Source organism: Anomalospiza imberbis, unplaced genomic scaffold, assembly GCF_031753505.1.
Source record: "Anomalospiza imberbis isolate Cuckoo-Finch-1a 21T00152 unplaced genomic scaffold, ASM3175350v1 scaffold_149, whole genome shotgun sequence".
Classification (NCBI taxonomy): Eukaryota; Metazoa; Chordata; class Aves; order Passeriformes; family Viduidae; genus Anomalospiza; species Anomalospiza imberbis.
Window position 1 is genome coordinate 117,021 of NW_027099784.1, and position 11,702 is coordinate 128,722.

The window sequence follows — 11,702 nt, forward strand, 5'->3', positions numbered from 1 at the left end:
GGGCAGCAGCAGTGCCTGGAGCAGACAGTGTTTGTGATGAGCTCCAAGGAGCTGAGCCCAGGGGCTGTTGGCCAAGGCCGAGGCCCAGCGAGCATTTCTCAGCTGGCAGGGCGGCCGGAGAAGGTGGAGGCGGGGGAATAATTCACGCCCTCAGTGTGCTCCCAGTCGCTCCCAGTATTTCCATGTCCGTGCCCCAAGTGCTGCTCCCAGCCCTGATCCGTGGGGATGGGAATGTCCCGCTCCCTTGCCGGGGCAGGGTCACACCTGAGCCAGGTGTGCAGGGCAGGCCCTTGCCCTGACCCCCAGCACTGTCCCAGCTGCAGGATCTGCTTCCCACCAGCCTCTTCCTCCTGCGGCCCCGAGCCCAGCTTGGTGCTGAACAAAGGGGCTGGGCCGGGGCCATCCCCCGGCGGGGGCTGCACACCCCCCTGCCCCCTCCCCAAATTCCCTCTGGGGGAGCAGGAGCTGGGGCTGGAGCCCTGTGGGGAGGGACAAGGGGGTGACAATGGGATGGGGGGTGTCACACACGCTCTGGGAGGACACACACGGCCCCGGGGACCCCCCCATATCTTCTGCAGAGCCAGGACAATGAACCCCAGCATGGAGCCACTGACCTCTGGCAGTATCTTGAGGGTGGGGTCTGGTGGAAGCTTTGGGAGTCTGGGGGAGTCACAACCACCCAAAAACGCCCTCCCAGCCCCACAGCCACTCCCAGACTCCTCAAACCACCCCACAGCTCCCAGCCAGGACCCCCCCCCCCCCCCAACTACTCCCTGCAAGATAAATGACCCCAAGAACCACCAAAACCCGTTTCTATCTCCCCCAGGACCCACCCAAATTCTCTGCAAGCCACACAGCCCTGTCAGGGACCCAAATCTCCCTCACAGAACCTGCCAAGCCCCCTCCCAGCACCACAAATGCCCACAGGATTGACAGAAGCCCTTCCCAGTCCCCCCAAGAGCCCCTAAACTCCCACCTCCCATGGCACTGACCAGGAGAGGTTGGTGGACAGGAACATTTACAGCCAGGATCAGCTTGGGCACTTCAGCAGTGATTTGGGCACTTTGGGGGAACATCCCGGCTAGGGAGACCCAGGCCAGGCACTGGGACAGACAATTAGAATTCTTGGAGAACAGGCGGGCTCAGGTGGACACCTTTTGCCGGCACACCTATGAGATTGTGGACATGTCCCCTGCCTTTGATAGCTTCAGAACACCCAAATCCTCCCAAATATTCTATTGAACCAACCCCAAATTCACCCCCAAATCCTGGTAAATGGTGCAGCTTTAGATCTCTTTGCTCAATTTCTTTATTTTCACCCCAGTTTTGGTTGTTTAGAGAGGGTGAAGAAAGAAATTATTGAAATGGAAAAGACCTCCAAGATCATGCAGCACTGCTTGATGCCACCAGAAGAAATAACTGGACAGAGCGGGTGAGATTTTTTGGGGTGTAAAGTCAACAAATCGCTTTCTGCCAGTGAATTTCCAGTTTAGATCAGAGTCCTGATGGATCTTCCTGCCCCTGTGTTCATCCAGGTGCCTATGGGGATCCAGGAGGACGAGGAGACCACCTTCCAGGTGTCTTCTCAGCAGGGATCACTGGGAATGTGGGTCACCAGGGCTCTGACCAAAGTGGGTCCTCCCATGGGGGATGGAGTTGGAGCAGGGCACGAAGCTCTTCCCACAGCTGAGGCATTTGCAGGGCTTCCCTTACCGGTGCCTCCGTTGGTGTTGGGTCAAGGTAGAGCTCCTGGAGAAGCTCTTCCCACACTGGGGACACTCGTAGGGCCTCTCTCCAGTGTGGATGCGCCGGTGGGTGATGAGGTGGGACTTTTGTTTGAAGCCCTTTCCACAGTTAGGGCAGCGGAAAGGCCTCTCCTCCGTGTGAATCCGCTGGTGCCTGAGGAGACTGGAGCTGGTCTGAAACCTCTTCTGACTCTCGGGACACTCGTAGGGCCTCTCCCCAGTGTGCATGCGTTGGTGGTTGACGAGGTGGGAGCTGCAGCTGAAGCCCTTCCCACACTCCCCACACTCATAGGGCCATTCCCCGGTGTGGATCATCTGGTGCTGGATCAGGTGGGAGCTCTGCCTGAAGCTCTTACCACACTCCAAGCACTTGTAGGGCTTCTCCCCATGGTGAACCTGCTCATGGCCCACCAGCTCCGAGCTCTGGCTGAAGCTCTGTCCACCTTCCTGGCACAGGATGCCAGGGCTTTTTGGCCTCCCGGGGTCCCTTCTCCCCTCCTTCTCTGCTTTGGGCTGCAGGGGCTCCAAGGAGTCCCCCCTGCCCCTCTCCAGGCTGTTGAGGGTCCCGCCAATGACGGCGCTCCCCCCTCTCTGGGCTCCCCACTTTGGGCTCCTGGGGGACACAGGGCTCTGCTCCTCCAGGCTTCCTCTGCTGGCAGCTGCCACCGGGACCCCCCCATTTTCCCCCAAGGGGCCTTTTCCACTCAGCTTTGCAGTTCTTCATTCTCCAAACATCCCCCCAAAAACCCAACCCAGGGACCCCCCCAGGATATCTGGGCCGAGCTCCCCATCCCTGGTCACCCATGGGATGGGGGCTGATGGTCCCAGCGGGGCTGTGAATTCAGGAAGGGCTCGACCTCCTGGGTCCTTTTTTCTTTCCCTGATCCTCCTTTGTCCCTCCTCTTCCTCTTCGTCCCAGTCCTCCTCTTCCATCCCTCCTCCTCCTCCCTAAGCCCACCTCCTTCTCCTACTTCCATCCCTTCTGGCTGTCCTCCTCCATCCCTCTTCTTCCCTCCCTCCTCCTCCTCCCCCAGGAGCAGCGACACCCTCGGTGCCCCGTTCCCGCAGCCCTGACAGCCTGCAGCAGGAGCGGGGATGGAGCCGGGACAGGTTGGGATGGGCAGCGCGGGGCTCTCGGCTGCTCCCACCCGCTGGGGGCGGGGGGAACCCAGCCTGGGCAAAAGGAGAGGCACACTGGGAAAACTGGGGGCTGCACATCCAAACTGGGCCTTGTTGGGGACCCTGCCAGGGGACTGCCAGCACTTGGGGCTCCTCTCGGGAGATCTGGGAGGGGGGAATGCAGAGAGGGCTGGGGGAACCCAGGAATGGCAGCAGTGGGAGTCACTTTTTTATACTGGGATTGTACTGGGATCATACTGGGAGCAGCTGGGCCCATGCTGGGGCAGACTGCGGTCACACCAAGGGAGACTGGGATCATATTGGGATCATACTGGGATCACACTGGGACAGAGTAGGAGCCTGCAGCGGACAATTGAGACCATGCAGGCGCAAATAGGATACACTGGGAGTGACTGGGATCATTCTGAGTTTGACTGGGAGCAACTGTGAGCAACTGGGATCATGCTATGAGCAAGTGGGAGGAACTGGGAGTCACTGGGTGCATGCTGGGGGTGACTGGAAACAACTGGGCTTCTACTGGGATCAACTGGGATCATGCTGGAGGTGACAGGGATCATATTGGCAGTGAGTGCAACTACACTGAGGCTGAGTGGGAGTGGTTGTGAACAAATGGGATCATGCTGGAAGGAACTGGGAGTGACTGGGAGTATGCTGGAAGGAACACTGGGAGAGACTGGGAGTGACTGGAACAAAAGTGAGGGTGAAAGGGAGCAACTGGAACCATGTGGGGCACAACTGGTTCATACTGGCAGTGACTGGGAGCACACTGGTCTCAACTCTGGACCATACTGGGAAGGACTGGACTAATACTGGGAGTGTCTGAGAGTGACTGGGAACACACCAGGCACATCATCCCCCATACTGGATGTGACTGGGAGCAACTGGGCTCCTGCTGGGAGCAGCCCCTGGAGGCCCCGGGAGCCCCGCACCCCTTTCCCGGCCATGCCGCCCCTCCAGCCCCAGCACCCCCCATTGCCGGGGTGCCGGCACTGCCAGGGGTCCCCCCCCTCTCGGGGTCCCCGCTGGGGCTTCTGGGGCTCTCCTCTCTCTGGGCTCCCGCTCAGGGCAGCCGCGGCTCACCCGGGGCTCCCCAAAACCGGTGTCCCCCCGACGGGGCTCTGCCGCCACCCACACTGGGATCCCCCAAAAACACCTCCCGGGGTCCCCCCGATGTCCCCCCGAGGACCAGCTGCGGCTCGGCTTTGGAGCCCTACCAGCTCCAAACATCCCTCCCAAAAACCCCAAACCCAGGGAGCCCCGGGATATTTGGGCCGAGCTCCCCCTCCCTGGGCACCTGCGGGATGGGGGCGATGCTCCCGGGGTGCTGCGAGCTCAGGCAGCGCCAGGGCCACGCGATTCCTTCTCTCCTCTCCTCCGGCTGCTCCCTGCTGCCGCTGCGCCTCTTCCTCCCTCCCTCCTCCTCCTCCCCCGTTCCCGAAGCCTCCACAGCCGCGGGAGGGGCGGGGATGGAGCCGGGACAGGTCGGAACGCAGAGGGCTGGGGGGGATGCCAGGAGTGGCAGTGCCTGGGCTGTGCTGGGATCATACTGGGATCGTACTGGGAGTGAGGAGGAGTAGCGCGGTGGCTCCAGCGCTGGGGCTGGGGGCGCTCCTGGGGCCCCGGGGGGACAGCGAGAGGTGAGGGGGACCCACGGCGCCGTGACTCTTTGGTCGCCCATTCCGGAGCACCGAGGGGCCCCTGAACCACCATTCCCGGGCGCCGCCATTCCCCGCACCCCCATTCCCGGCCTGGATTCCACCCCGCACCCCCTTATCCGGCACCGGCAACCCCCCGCACCCCTTTCCCGGCCATGCCGCCCCTCCAGCCCCCAGAGCCCACTTTTCCTTCACCCAGAGACCCCCTGGACCCCTATTCCTGCCTTTCCCGGCGCCCAGCCCCTCCTTTCCTCAACACCGAGGACACCTGGGACCCCTATTCCCAGCCAGCCCGGGTTTTCCCACCTTTTGCAGGGAATGGGGACACCGGGGACCCTTGGAGTCCCCTTTCCTGACGATAGTGACACAATTAAGCGTGCCCAAACGCCTCCTGGATCTCCCCTAAGCCCCCAGTGGGCATTCCTGGGAGTTCCCCTGTGTTCCCCCTTTCCCAGGACTTTGGGGGTTCCCCCGACCTGTCCGTGCACCCCCAGATTTCTTCCACAGCCGCCTGTGATGGTGGGGGTGGGGGCCGAGTGCTGGCGCCCCCCTGCCTGCAGCAGATCCAGCGGTGAGGGGAGTTTGGGGGGGTAGCTGAGCATTTGGGGTCCTTTGGGTTTTGGGGTGACCCCCGGGCCCCCCAGGATCTCCCTGAACACGCTGACGCTGCCCGTGCGCAGTGAGAAGGTTCATACCCGGCACGGGGTCCCAGCTCTGTCACCGGCATTGCCCAGGAACCCCCAAACCCTCCCGGGAACCCCCAAACCCCCCGGGACACCCCGACCTCCCCGGGACACGAAAACCATCCCTGGGCCCTCCAAAAACTCCCCAAGACCGCAAAAACCCCACACAGACACCCCCCAAACCCTCCCAGGACATCAAATTCCCACAAGACCTCCCAGCACGCCCCAGACCCCCATGAGAAGGTTCATACCTGGCAGGGGGTCCCCATCTCTGTCACCGGCAGGTACCCCAAACCAGCCTTGGGTTCCCACTGGGATTGCCCAATCCCCCCCTTTGGGAATCCCTAAAACCCCCCTGGGAACCCCCAAAAATCCACCAGGACCCCAAAAACCCTGGAGATAGACAAAACCCCCCCAGGAATTCTTCATGAAAGTTTATGCCCAGCACGGGGTCCCCATCACCATCATCGGCATCACCCGGGTACCCCCAGATCCTCTCAGGACTCCCAAACCCTCCTGGGACCCCCAAACCCTCCCAGGTACCCCTAAATCCTCCCAGGAGTCCCAACCCTCCCCGGGCTCCGTTGCCGGAATCAGCAGGAGTGGTGTTGGCCTCTTCAGGGGAGTTAGAGTGGGACCCGACCAGAGTGGGGGCCCTTAAACCCCAAAAATCCACCCTGGGGGGCAAAACATCCCCTACCGCGGCTTGGAGTGAGTCCCCCAGAAAAATGTCACTTAAAGCTGTCATGATCACCCCTGAAAAGGGGCTTGTGGGGCTGTGGCCCCACAAACACCTGAAAATGGGGAGGAAAAAAAACCCTTGGAGGGGTGAGGTCCCCCCAAACATCCCTAAAAAGAGAAAAACTCCTCTTCAGAGGGGCCTGAAGACCCTTCAGGGCACTCGAGGAGGGACAAGATCCCCTCCTCTGCTGGGGCCTCTCCGAGCCGGGAGCTCTCCCGTTGGCTGCCCTCGGGGGAGCCCCGAACGACGGCGGCTCCTGGGCTGAGCCCCCCTCAGCCGGGGCTGTGGAGGGAACTGGGGGGGCTGGGACGGGGCCTGGGGGTCCTGGGGTGACCTGGGGGAGCCTCAGTGAGTCCCACCTCCCCCTGTGCCCCCTCTCCCACTCCCTTCCCATTGTTCCCCCCAAACCTCTGCTCCCCCAGCTGGGTTTGCGGGTGCTGCTACCAACACCCTGACCCACAGGGTGTTAGGTCGTGTTCTGACTCTGTCAGCAGTTTGGTTTTTTTGTTTGTTTGTATTATTGCAGTTATCTTTTAAATTTTCCTAGTAAAGAACTGTTATACCTATTCCCATATCTTTGCCTGAGAGCCTTTTGATTTCAAAATTATAATAATTTGGAGGGAGGGGGTTTGCATTTTCCATTTCCAGGAAGGCTCCTGCCTTCCTTAGCAGACACCTGTCTTTTCAAACCAAGACAGATTTTGGTGCCCAACCTGCAGCACGAGGGCATCGAGAGGAAAAGGGAATAACAGTTCTTGAGTAATCTAATTTTTGTGTGCTGCTCTAGAAACCTCGTTAAGCGACACCATGCGGTCCAGCTTACCCTGGTTTGGGTAGCAGCACATGGTTGTGGCTGTGCCAGCTCCCCCACCGACCTCCAGCCCTGGGAACCTGGAGCAAGCGGAAACCACAACTTTGCAAATGCTACCTGTGCCTGAAGCAAATGGAAAGAGAACTGGGGTGTGAAAAATAAAGCTTGTTTATTTTCAGAAAAACAGCAAAGAAAACACAGAACACATTTACATTGTAAGAATATTTGTAACAACAACTATCTATGGAACGTATATACCCAAGAACATATCTAACAAAAGTCTATGAAACGTATTTACTGAAGACAAAAAGAAGCCCCAAAACCTATAGCCTAAAGACAACAACAAACTCCACAACGTATGTACAAAAGGGTGGCATCTCTGTCCGGGATCTCCATCGGTCCTTGAGGAAAAGCAAGAGGCACGGTCACTCCAATCAGGCAGAGAGGGCTCTTCCATGTGCCCCCAGGCTGGCCCAGCAAGCGCAGCACAGGCTGGGGATGGCCACCAGAACCCAATGCACCGGGTCCCACATCCCTGAGCAGGGACAACCCAGCCCAGTCCCAGCCTGGCAGCAGGGGACCCGCTCTGCCTGTGGGGACCACATGCCTGTCCTGCTGCTGGTATTGGTCTTCATCCCAAGATCATGGCCTCTTCCTCATCTTTCTCATCAATGTCCATGTCCTCAAGGTACTCTTCCATTTCCACATCCATCTCCTCTTCCACATCTACCTCCATCTCTTCCTCTCCAGTCTCTTCTCCATCCACTTCCATCTCCTCCTCTGTATCAGCCTGCATGTCCACCTCCATCTCTTCCTCTCCAGTCTCTTCTCCATCCACTTCCATCTCCTCCTCTGTATCAATCTCCATGTCCACCTCCATCTCTTCCTCTCCAGTCTCTTCTCCATCCACTTCCATCTCCTCCTCTGTATCCATCTGCATGTCCACCTCCATCTCTTCCTCTCCAGTCTCTTCTCCATCCACTTCCATCTCTTCCTCTGTATCAATCTCCATGTCCACCTCCATCTCTTCCTCTCCAGTCTCTTCTCCATCCACTTCCATCTCCTCCTCTGTATCAATCTCCATGTCCACCTCCATCGCATTGTCTCCACTCTCTTCTCCATCCACTTCCATGTCCTCCTCTCTATCAGCCTGCATGTCCACCTCCATCTCGTCCTCTCTCTCGGTGACAGCCTGCAGAGGTAGCAACACCTCAGAGTGGGGTCCCTGTCCCACCCCATCCCCACAGAACTCCAGCCCAGCCGGGCAGCTGGGGGGTGTCCACCTCCATGGAATGGCACTGTACCTTCCTCAGGACAAATGTGAGCATCCTGCAGGGACGGATGACAAAATCCAGGCAACAGAGAGCTTTCAGGACTGATGGGAGTATCAGGGCGCAGGTGACGAGAAGAGTGACAGGGAACATGGTGAAGGGTGAGCTGGCACGAGGGCTGGCACAGGGTGGGCTGACACAAGGGCCAGTGGTTGTGTTGTGCTCTTTGCTGGACGCTGGAAGTTCCTGCTGGAACATCACATCTGTGACATCACAGTGGATCTAAAGAGCATCTTGTTCCGAGCTGAGCAATCTTCCCCAGCCCATGCTGCTCACAGCCCTGTTGCCAAGGATGGGGCATCCACAGCCTGGGCCAGTGCCTCAGCAGCCTCCGTGTAAAAGAGCAGCTCCCTCAGATCCAACTTCAATCAGCCTCCTGCAGTTGAAAGCCATCCCCCCTTGTCCTGTTGCCTCGGGCCCGGCTGAACACTGTCCCCGTCTTTCCTGTGGGACCCTTCCAGTCCTGCAGAGCTGCAGGGAGGCCTCCCCAGTGTCTCCTCTTTCCAGGCTGAGCATCCCCAGCCCCACTTGGACGGCAGTCAGGTAGATCAGGGGGAGTCAAGGCTGAAGTCAAACAGCATCAGGAACTGAGAGATGGAAGCTTTAGGCCCAGGATTGCCTCTATAATAACAGTGGAGGGGAAGATGGTGGGACACTGGCTCTGTTCTAACCGCTGATTATTTTCCTTTTTTTTTTTTTTTTCTTTTCTGTCATGCTGATGCAGGTGTTGCTGTTTGCAAGGAAGCTTGGCACATTATCCATTGTCTTCTCCATTTGTGAAACACCGAGCAGAGTCTGGGCAGGCTGATGATGCAGAGCAAAACCTGCAAATACACCGGTGATCCTGAGCCTGGAGGATGCAGCTAAACCCGGCCAAAAATAATTTCTGGAAAGTCAAGCCTGGTTTACATTTTCTTGAGTTTGGCTATCCCTGAACCGGGGGAGAGGGCATTCGGGGGAGGGGGTACCACAGGGGTTCCCCTCCCCCATTTTTGGGGGGTCTCCCATGGTGCCCCCTCCCCAAAAAGCTCCGCGGGCCCCCTGAAGCGGCTTCTGTTCCACCGGCCGGTGCCCCCTGATCCAGGACTGCCCCCGGTGAGTCTGGGGCGCTCTGGGGGGATTTTGGGGGGATTTTGGCGGCATTTATGGGCTTTGGGGGATTTTGTTGGGAGATTAGGGGGAATTATTGGATTTTGGAGAGAATTACTGGGTTTGTGGGGTTATGGGGGTTTTGTGGGATTTGAGGATTTTGGATTTTGGGGATTTTTTAGGGTTTTGGGGTGGTTATTTTTTGGGGGGTTTATTGAAATTTTTGGGAGGTTTTTTTTTTTAATTTTGGTGGGTTCCACTGGGATTTTGTGGGATTATTTGGTGTTTAGGAGTTTTTAAATGGGATTTTGGGGGGATTTTGGGGGGTTTTAGTGGAATTTTGGGGGGCTTTGGAGTTGTCCCAGGGTGTGGGGAAGGGCTGAGAGGCACCAACATCTGGTTTAAACCCCTGAAAGTCCCAATAAACCCCATGAAATCGCAATTAAATTTCACAAATTCCCATTAGAATACCCTCGAATCCCCAAAAAAGCCCACAAAATCCCAATTAAACCCCACAAATCCCCCCAAAAATGTCTCCAAAACCACAACAAGCCCCACAAAATCCTCACGAGACCCAAAGAAATCTTGGCAACACCCAAAAAAACCCACAAGCCCCCCCAAATCCCCACTAAAATAACTAAAAAACCCAAATCCCCAAAGAATCCCACTAAATGCCCCAACAATTCCAATAAAATGCCTCCAAATCCCCTAAAAATCCCAATAAAACACAGAAATAATTCCAGAGGATCCCACAAAATCCCCACAAAATCCCAGTAAAACCTTCCAAAATTCAAAAGAAAACACAAAAAAAATCAATTAACCCCCAAATACCCCCAGGAAAAAAACTTCTCACTCAAAGCACCAAGAAAACCCCTCAAAATCCAAACTCCCCAAAATTCCCCAACTGCCTCCAAACCCAATAATTCTCCCCAAAAACCCCAACAATTCCCTGTAAACTCCCAACACAATTCCCCAAAGCCCAAAAAAGCCCCAGATATCCCAAACCCCTCCCGAGCCCTCCCTGGTCCCTCCCGGTCCCGCCCAGGCCCGTCCGGGGCCGCGGCCAAAACTGCCCGGAGCGGACGCGGAGGTCCCGGAGTGACCCCGGAGCCGATCCCGGGCTCGGCCCCTTTGGGGGATTTTGGGCCAAACCGGGCAGGTTTAGGGTGGGCTTCAGATCCCTTGCGGGGATCCCGAGCCTTTTTGGGTGGATTTTCAGCCCCTGTGGCTGATTTGAGGCTGAATCTGGTGGGGTTTAGGGGGATTTCAGATCCCTTTGGGTGATTTTAGGTCCATATGGGTGAATCTTAATCTTGTGTGCATGATTTTAGGTCCCTTTTTTGTGATTTAGTGTCCATTTAAGTAGTTTTTTTTTGCTTCTTTGGGCAATTTTAGGTCAAACCAAGCCATTAAGGTGATTTTAGGCCAAAGCAGGTACTTTCAGGGTGGATTTTAGCTGCATTTGAGGGATTTAAGGGTGATTTTAAGCCATTTCATGTGTCTTTTAAAACATTTGAGGCAATTTTAGACCCCATTGTTTGGATTTTAGAGCCCTTTGGATACTTTTAATACCATTTGGCTGATGTCAGGCCGAACCATGTGGATGTAGGTTGCATTTGATGCCCTTTTGGGTGATTTTAAACCAAACCGGGCTTTTTTAGGACAGCGCGTCCCCTTGGCCCCGCTCCTTTCCCCTCACGGTTCTGCCCTTTCCTCGCTCCTTTCCCCTCATGGTTCAGGATCCCGGAGCGGGGGAGGAGGAGGAGGGAGGGAGGAAGAGGCGCAGCGGCAGCAGGGAGCAGCCGGAGGAGAGGAGAGAAGGAATCGCGTGGCCCTGGCGCTGCCTGAGCTCGCAGCACCCCGGGAGCATCGCCCCCATCCCGCAGGTGCCCAGGGAGGGGGAGCTCGGCCCAAATATCCTGGGGCTGCCTGGGTTTGGGGTTTTTTGCGGGGGATATTTGGAGCTGGCAGGGCTCCAGAGATCAGCCGTGGCGGGCCTTAGGGGGACATCATGGGGTCTTGAGTTCGGGAGCGGCTACACCCGGTATGAGACCAGTCACTCCCAGTATGAGCCTGGTTAAGGTCTTTCAGCTCCTGCCAAAGGTCTGACAGCTCCTAGTGAAGGTCTGACAGCTTCTGCTGAAGGTGTGACACTTCCTGGTGAAGGTCTGACAGCTCCTAGTGAAGGTGTGACAGCTCCTAGTGAAGGTCTGACAGCTCCTGGTGAAGTTATGAAACCTCCTAGTGAAGGTCGGACAGCTTCTGGTAAAAATCTGACAGCTCCTGCTGGAGATCTGACAGCTCTTGCTGAAGCTGTGACAGCTCCTTCTGAAGGTGTGACGGCTCATCCTGGTGGTCTGACAGCTCCTGGTGAAGGTCTGACAGCTCCTACTGAAGGTCTGGCAGCTCCTGCTGAAGGTCTGACAGCTCTTTCTGAAGGTGTGACAGCTCCTGGTGAAAGACTGAAAGCTCCTCTTGAAGGTCTGGCAGCTTCTGGTGAAGGTGT